The following is an 8,969-nucleotide window of genomic DNA, read 5'->3' on the forward strand; positions in this document are numbered from 1 at the left end:
TGACTGGAAAAGGCAGTGACCGGGGCTGAGGTTTGGAGCTGACCAATCACAGCGCTAGCTGACTACGCGTCAAAGCGTCGACTTGACGGGTAGTCAGGATTTTTGGGAGGTGCATGTAAGGTTACGGGGGAGGGGGTCTGAGCCTACGTGCGTCTACGGCGGGGGATTTTACGCAGAACCTTAAATTAGGCTTTAGGGAGGGCTGGTGGTGGTCACAATTATGCAATAAAATACATTCATTTATTTAATTGCAACAAAACATGTATTGCTGTCTTAAAAAGATTGACATTTGACAGCATGTGCAGACAAAGAAAAAAAAGTTGTGGTGAGTTGCTGCTGTGTGATGTTGTAGCTAAGCTAAGGTTAGCGTGTTTATCAGTGGATAGTAACAGTGCGTGTTCAGTGCACGTCCCTCCTCGTGCGCTGATCAAGTTAATACTGATCAGTTTCTAATTCTGCATCCGAGCAGTTTAAATATTTACATTACAAACAAACACTAAAATGATGATGTGTAGTTCACACCTCCAAGTGTAGGATTCCTTAAAGTGAAAATCTAATTCTGAATTTCTTGGATTTGCAACCATTTTTCTCAATATTTGCAATGTTTTTGCGAGAATTCTGTGGAAATTGCTGTTTTCTTGAGTTCTTAAAAATGTGATTCGATATTACTCCAAATAATGTAGTACTGCAAGTATATAATGAGATATCTGCTACCAATACTGTGATTTACATAGAAGTCATGATTTTGCTGTAAACAAATTCCTCCTGCAGTCCAAACTAGATCCTGTGTTGGGCCGGATTCAGCCTGCAGGCCTCGAGTTTGACACGCCTGTGTCTAACTCAGCAGGTTTGGCGGCTTTCTTCCTGCTCGTGTGAATTTTAACTGGAAGCTTTGCTCAAGAAGAACGTTGGCAGCATTTCTTTTTGCATCGAAACCAATGATGATGTCACACAGGAAGGTGATCCCAGGTCCTGATCGGCTGGTTTTCAGTGGTGTGAAAGTGAAGCAAAGCTCAGTGAGAGTGAAACACACTGACACACACACACACACACACACACACACATAGAGCTCAGCCATAACATCACCATATCATCTGACATCATGTCAAAAATAGCTGAAATTAGTGAGGCACTGACATATCTGACATAGATCTAATATATATCTGAAATTGATCTAATATAGATCTGACATACAGTAGATCTAATATAGATATGACATAGGTCTAATATAGATCTGATATTGATCTAAAGTAGAGCTGACAATGGCAAGGCTGTATTATAAAGTGCTACCGAAAACAATGAATGTATTTCTTTATTTGTTTTAGTATGTGTACTGGTTAGGAATTACTTTGAATGTTTTAGTGAATAACTTGGAGTGTTTATTTAAATGTGCTTGAAATACTTGGAGTTTTTTGATATGATTATTATGTATTTAGATGTAAAAAAAACACATCTAATAAACCCTAAATATGAGTTAATAATGATAGTTTAATATCAAGCTTGTATCAGTATACATGAAATCTTCAATGATGAGAGAGGAGATGCACGCAGAGTGGATGCCAAATACAGCACAAGTTGAACTATGCATGGCCTGGAGAGGAGTTCACGAGGACACCTGTGGAGGAGACGTGCACAAGCTTTAAGGATGCTGACTATGGCGAAGGAAAGAGCTGAGCCAGCAAAAGGTTGGGGGTCTACCCAACCAATGAGAAGAAGACAAATCAACCTATTGCTCTGACGTCCGTAGTCATGAAGTCCTTTGAGAGGCTGGTATTGAGCCACCTGAAGGACATCACAAGACCCCTGCTGGACCCCCTGCAGTTTGCCTATCGGGCAAACAGGTTGGTCGAGGATGCAGTCAACATGAGACTGAACTACATCCTGCATCACCTCGACTCCCCAGGGACCTACGCTAGAATTCTGTTTGTGGATTTCAGCTCTGCGTTCAACACTATCATCCCGGACATCCTTCAACAGAAACTCACCCAGCTCACAGTGCCGGCCTCCACCTGTCAGTGGATCAAGTAGCAGCAAGTAAGGCTGGGAAGCATCACTTCCAGCACCCGGTCACTCAGCACTGGCGTCCCCCAGGGGTGTGTTCTCTCCCGGCTTCTATTCTCCCTCTATACCAATGACTGCACCTCAGGGGACCCCTCTGTGAAACTCCTGAAGTTAGCAGACGACACCACCGTCATCGGTCTCATCCGGAATGGGGACGAGTCTGCCTTCAGACGGAAGGTGGAACAGCTGGCTCTCTGGTGCAGTCAGAACCATCTGGATCTGGATTTCAGGAGGAGTTAGGAGAAGCCGTGTAGGAGGACTATCGGTCAGCCTCGAAGAGATTCTGGCAAACCATTCGGCGCCTCAGGAGGGGGAAGCAGTGCTTCACCTACACTGTTTACAGTGCAGGGGGGAGCTGCTGACCTCAACAGGGGATGTTGTCGGGCAGTGGAAGGAGTACTTCGAGGGTCTCCTCAATCCCATTGCCACGTTTTCCGATGAGGAAGCAGAGGCTGGGGACTCAGAGCCGGACTCGGCCATCACCCGGACTGAAGTCACCAAGGTGGTTGGAAAGCTCCTCGGGGGCAGGGCTCCGGGGGTGGATGAGATTCGTCCTGAGTACCTCAAGTCTCTGGATGTTGTAGGACTGTCTTGGTTGACACGTCTCTGCAACAATGCGTGGCAGTTGGGGACAGTGCCTCTGGATTGGCAGACCGGGGTGGTGGTCCCTCTCTTTAAGAAGGGGGATCGGAGGGTGTGCTCCAACTACAGACGATCACACTCCTCAGCCTCCCCGGCAAGGTCTACTCCAGGGTGCTGGAGAGGAGGATCTGGCCGATAGTCGAACCTCGGATTCAGGAGGAACAATGCGGTTTTCGTCCCGGTCGCGGCACACTGGACCAGCTCTATACCCTTCATCGGGTGCTCGAGGGTTCGTGGGAGTTCGCCCAACCAGTTCACATGTGCTTTGTGGATCTGGAGAAGGCATTCGACCGTGTCCCTCGTGGTGCCCTGTTGGGGGTGCTCAGGGAGTATGGGGTCCGGGGCCCTTTGCTAAGGGCTGTCCGTTCCCTGTATGACCGCAGCAGGAGCCTGGTTCGCATTGCCGGCAGTAAGTCAGACCTGTTCCCAGTGCATGTTGGTCTCCGCCAGGGCTGCCCTTTGTCACCGGTTCTGTTCATTACTTTTATGGACAGAATTTCTAGGTGCAGCCAGGGACCGGAGGGGGTCCGATTTGGGAACCTCAGGATTTCATCTCTGCTGTTTGCAGATGATGTTGTTCTGTTGGCTTCCTCAAATAAGGACCTTCAGCGTGCACTGGGGCGGTTTGAAGCCGAGTGTGAAGCGGCCGGGATGAGGATCAGCACCTCCAAATCTGAGGCCATGGTTCTCCACCAGAAAAAGGTGGCTTCCCCTCTCTGGGTTGGTGGAGAGTCCCTGCCTCAAGTGGAGGAGTTCAAGTCACTCGGGGTGTTGTTCATGAGTGAGGGTCGGATGGAGCGTGAGATCGATAGATGGATCGGTGCGGCATCAGCAGTGATCCGGTCGCTGTATCGGACTGTTGTGGTGAAGAGGGAGCTGAGTCGTGGGGGCAAAGCTCTCGATTTACCGATCGACCTAGGAGCTTGGAGTAGAGTCGCTGCTCCTTCACGTCGAAAGGAGCCACCTGAGGTGGCTCGGGCATCTGTTTTGGATGCCTCCTGGTCACCTCCCTCGGGAGTTGTTTCAGGCATGTCCTATTGGAAAGAGGCCTCGTGGAAGGCCCAGGACACGCTGGAGGGACTATGTCTCTGAGCTGGCCTGGTGTCGCCTCGGGGTCCCCCCAGAACAGCTGGAGGAGGTGTGCGTGAATCGGGAGGTCTGGGCATCTCTGCTGAGACTGCTGCCTCCGCGACCCGGCCCCGGATAAAAGCGGAAGAAAATGGATGGATGGATGGATATTATTATGATCTTATCTTGTTATTGTTATATTGTTATATTATTTTATTTAGTTTTACACATATTAGTCTAACTACTGTTTATATTTTTTTCTAGTTGATTGTTATTATTTAATGTTTACATTATTAGAGAGAGCACAGTTCACCAAGTCAAATTCCTCGTGTGTATAACATACATAACATGGCAAATGAAGTTGATTCTGATTCTGAAATGGCCAAGGGTTGCTAGGAGAAGGACTAGAAACATGTCAAGATTTTGTGAAACAAAGTCTCTCTCGTGTAGGAGAGCGGAGACCCTGTGTTTGTTGTTGTTTACTCTGCAATAAAACATTGTTGGAGGCTGGAAACTTTGCTTGGACATCCTTGATATGTGTGTTGGTCTTGACCGGATTGTGATCTTTAAACAGTATACAGTATGTTGTTTCTAAGAGTTTGGGTTTCATTGTCTAGGGGAAGTCTGAACTTTGAGAGAGAAAAACTGTAAATGAAGCCAAGGCTTCCAATCTGGAACGGACACATTTTATCCACGTCACAAACATTGCAGAGATTCCTGTGCGCTCACACTACAGTTCTTTTTTTTACACGTACAACGCATTCATTGTGCAAATGGTCCTCCTCTCACAAAATGTGGCCCCCATAGAAGATGGGGTTAGTGTTAGTAGTGGTTTAGTCCCACCACTAGAAAAAAACATGTCCGGCCCCTTTATTGCAGGTTCGATTGATGATTTTCAGCACTTTTTCTTTTCCTTTCCATTTTTTTAAAATCATCAACCGTATCCATGGAAACCCCAGCACAACTTTTTGATGTCAATCTTTTAAAAGCCACTGAAGGACATTAGGTATTAGAACAGGAACCATTGAGTTGTACCTCAGTGTGTGAAGGCTATGACCAACTTTCAAGTTGTCCATTCCACTCCGTTACCACATATAATAAATGAGTGTAAAGACCTTCATCATTCAACCCCATGTTAAACCAATGCTGCTATGCTGCTCATACAGCACAGCTAACATGGAACATCAAGTAAGCTACTGTTACTTTTACATTACACAATTTACAACATCCCAAATGTGCCCCTAATGAAAATTTCACACATATCTACATTATTAATGTGCTGCGAGTTTGATCACTTTGCAGCGTGACAAATGTCATGTGTGAGTGTGTGAATGTAGTGAGACTTGAGAGTCATTGTTGAGGAGCTTCAGACAAACAGTGACACATTGTTTGATGGAAAAGGAAGAAGACCCTGCTCACTTTAAATTGAGTTCGCCTCTGTTGGTCAATTTAAAGGCTTTGAAATGCTAAACGATCCTCGGTTTGTTAGCTTTAGCAGCACAGGCTACAGACCTGAGCTAATGTCAGTAAATTTAATGAATGTAGATGATCCTCTGAGGCTTCTCTGCCTTTGAAAAACTGCTGGTTTGGGAGTAAATTAGTTCAGAAAACAATAGTTTTGAATGTAAAGAGTATTTAATACTGAAATGAAGAAATTAATTAATTAATCATTTAAGGGATAAATGTATTATATTATTACTTATAGATATTGTAGCTGATACACAGAATGTGACTGAGCTGTATGAAAACCAACAGTAAAACTAAAATATCGGGACATCATTCTTTGGATTTTTCATCTACATTATGACTGCCATCTTTCTTTTCTTGCCGACTCATATATTATGATATTTTTCTGTTTTTATTAGGGCTCGGACTTTAACGCGTTAGTTGCAATTAATTAATTGCAAAAAAATGAATGCTCTAAAAAAAGTCAAGAAACGGCAAAACCAGAGGAGAAAATGTTGCTGTGCTTCGTTTAAGTTTTTAAAAACACCAGATGGAAAACAAAAGCCCAATTGTGTGCAAATTGTGCAAGAAGGAGTTTGTTGATCACCGGAGCTCTTCTAGCCTCAGCTACCACCTGAATGCTAAACATGTAGCAGCTAGCACGGACACTCGAACAGTGCCAGCTCCTACATGCTCCAAGCAGGCAGTGGTTCCAATCCACGCTGGCCAAAATGAATAAATCTGAGTTACAAATTAACAAAGTAAGTGGATAAATGATTGTAGTGGACAGTCAACCACTCTCAGTGATAGAGGATATGGGCGGGGCTCGAAGCGTTGCTACAGAGAGCATCGTCTGACTCAACTTATGAACTGCTATGCAGAAAGACTATTTCATACTAAATTCATCAGCTTCATCAGTTGCTCTGTTTATTGCATACTGCAGATATTGTAACTATTTTTGCACTGTTCGGTTTCCACATCTTTGGAATGTTCTGTACTAAGTGCTGTTTTTTTATTTTGATACACAAAAACACATTTGTTTCAGAAAGTTTACAAAATGAATTAAGCTCACTACAGTAAATTTAAATTTGTGCTATGTAAACAATGCAATTATAATATTTTTCATTCATATTGCACTTTGTTAGCACTCAGTGATGTAAATAATAAACACTAATTTGTTGTTTAAGCTCATTTATTGTTTTCATTGATTCGGTCATAAACCAAAATCTATTCAAAATGGAAAACTTTGCTTCTCGTGTCAAATACAGTATTGTTTGACCATTAATTGAGATTAATCAAGATTAATGAGTTACAAAGTCTCTAGTTAATTAATTTTTTTTTTTTTTTTTAATCGAGTCCCACTACTAGTTTGTATTCTATTTTTTATTGAGCATTTCTATGTGTTTATGGTGATGTAACGTGAAAGTGTTTGTCCCGTTCAACTTCCTCTGGCTCCAATCCAACAGAATGACAAAAATGTGCCACTGACACACATTCTCCACGCACATTACACGTTACACGTGTGTGACAGGTGAGCAGTAAGTTCCTCCTCTTCCTGTTGTTACACGAGGACTTTCAACCAAAATAACTCAACTAAATCTCCCTATTAAACATTATCTGCACTGATATTTCACTACAGGGAGACTTTGTCTTTAATGTTTTACTGAGGAATGCCAGTGGTATTTGTCTGGGATGCAGCCAGACTGAAAGAATATTCCTAAAGGATTTAATCTCCAACTGTGTTTGTCTCTTTTTCATGTGACTCATAGAGGAGAAGTTCATTGGGTGTGTAGAAATAAAAAGCGCAGACAATTACCTCACGACGACCTCATGACTTTTGTCTGGTTGCTGCATCAAACTGGTAGTGCTGGGTTCTCTGGATCTTCCCCCATCTTTCCAACACAATCATGAAATGCAGGATTCTTTCTTCCGGTCACACAAATCCACTCTATTGTTCAGATTCCCAGCAGTTACTGGAAAAGTATCAGTTTTCAAGACCCTAGCTGAATGATATTGAATGCCTCATTGGTTGCCACACCCATTTGTTGTTTGTGCATACTCACAAACCACTATCAGCAAAGGGATGTGGGTTTATTTGGTTTGATACCTGAGGGGTATTTCAAAGTGTTCTTAATAGAGCCAGGCTTATGGTTTAAACCTGGTTTAGCCAAGCCATCCGTGACCATGCTGGCTTTTCCCATTCCATCAAACTCTTCTCAGCTTGGAGCTCCCCAGCTGAGCCAAGCCAGCTGACAGTGTTTAGGTTAAGTGCACATCTTCATAAGACCCACAAGATCGATCACAGATGTAATGATTGGAGACATGAGGGCGCATGCGCTGCAGCTTTTACAATGAATAAGTAGCCAATAGAAACCAATGCTGAGACCAACAGGATGTGACGTTTAAGAGGTTTCTGTAGTTTGAACATTTTAAAAGTAGTAAAATGTTAAAGACGGGCTTATTTAATCATTTTAACATACACAAAAACTGAAGCATGTGATCACACACTGATCATGTGCTTTTGATAAGTTTTTTTTTAAAACACTTGTCAGTGTTTAATAAAAGACTGCTGTAACTCACAATTACATAATAAAATATTATGTAATGCGTGAGTGTGTGATGAATAGTTTGTTGAACTCAGCACTAAACATTAAATACAAATTAATAGAGGGAGCAGCTCAGCGGTGCTGTTGGATGTCACGTCCAACACTGCAGACGCTCCAGGTGCAGGTGTGCAGAGGCTAAAAGGATTCTCACAGATGGCATGGAGTCTGAACTTGCAAAACATATTAAGAATCTTGCAGACTATTTTCATGGGCTTTATACCCTCAACTTGCCTACAAGTTTGCAAAAGGAAACAGCATCCCTGTGCTGGACAGCTGGTCAGAGAAGGCAAGGCAAGGCAAATGTATTTGTATTGTGCATTTCACACAGAAGGCAACTCAATGTGCTTTACATGATCAAAAAGTGCCACAAAAAACATTCAACAGCTTAAAATCAATAAGAACATTAAAATCGGCAGCAAGAAACATTTAAAATCATCACATTACATCAACAACAAATCTCGCGCTCAATTATCCACAGTAGAAAAAAAAGAGTGCCTTTAACTTTGATTTAAAAATGTTCTCATTGAATGCTGACTTCAGCTCTGCTGACAGTTTGTTCCACTTTTTTGCAGAATAGCAACTAAACGCAGCATCACCATGTTTACTGTTAACTCTGGGCTCTACTAAATCATCTGTGTCTATAGATCTGAGAGACCTACTGGGTTCTTACCTGACTAACATCTCACTGATGTATTCTGGACAAAACCCATTCAAAGATTTATACACCAGCAGCAGAACTTTTAAGTCTATTCTGAGGCTGACTGAGAGCCAGTGTAAAGACTTTAAAACTGGAGGAATGTGTTCTGACCTCTTTGTTCTGGTTAAGACCTGAGCTGCAGCGTTCTGAACCAGCTGTAGCTGTTTGATGCTCTTTTGGGGGATTCAGAAGACCATTACAATAGTCCAGTCTGCTGGAGATAAAAGCATGGACCAGTTTCTCCTGACCTTTCTGAGTCATTAAACCTTTCACTCTGGAGATGTTCTTTAGGTGGTAGAAGCTGTTTTTGTGATAGATTTGATCTGACTGCTGAATGTAAGATCTGAGTCAATCCGAACACCAAGGTTTTTGACTTGGTCTTTAGCTTTTAAAGATTGACACTCACAATACTCGCTGATATTAGTCCTCTTTTCCTTGTTACTAAAGAC

Source organism: Gouania willdenowi, chromosome 9, assembly GCF_900634775.1.
Source record: "Gouania willdenowi chromosome 9, fGouWil2.1, whole genome shotgun sequence".
Lineage (NCBI taxonomy): Eukaryota > Metazoa > Chordata > Actinopteri > Blenniiformes > Gobiesocidae > Gouania > Gouania willdenowi.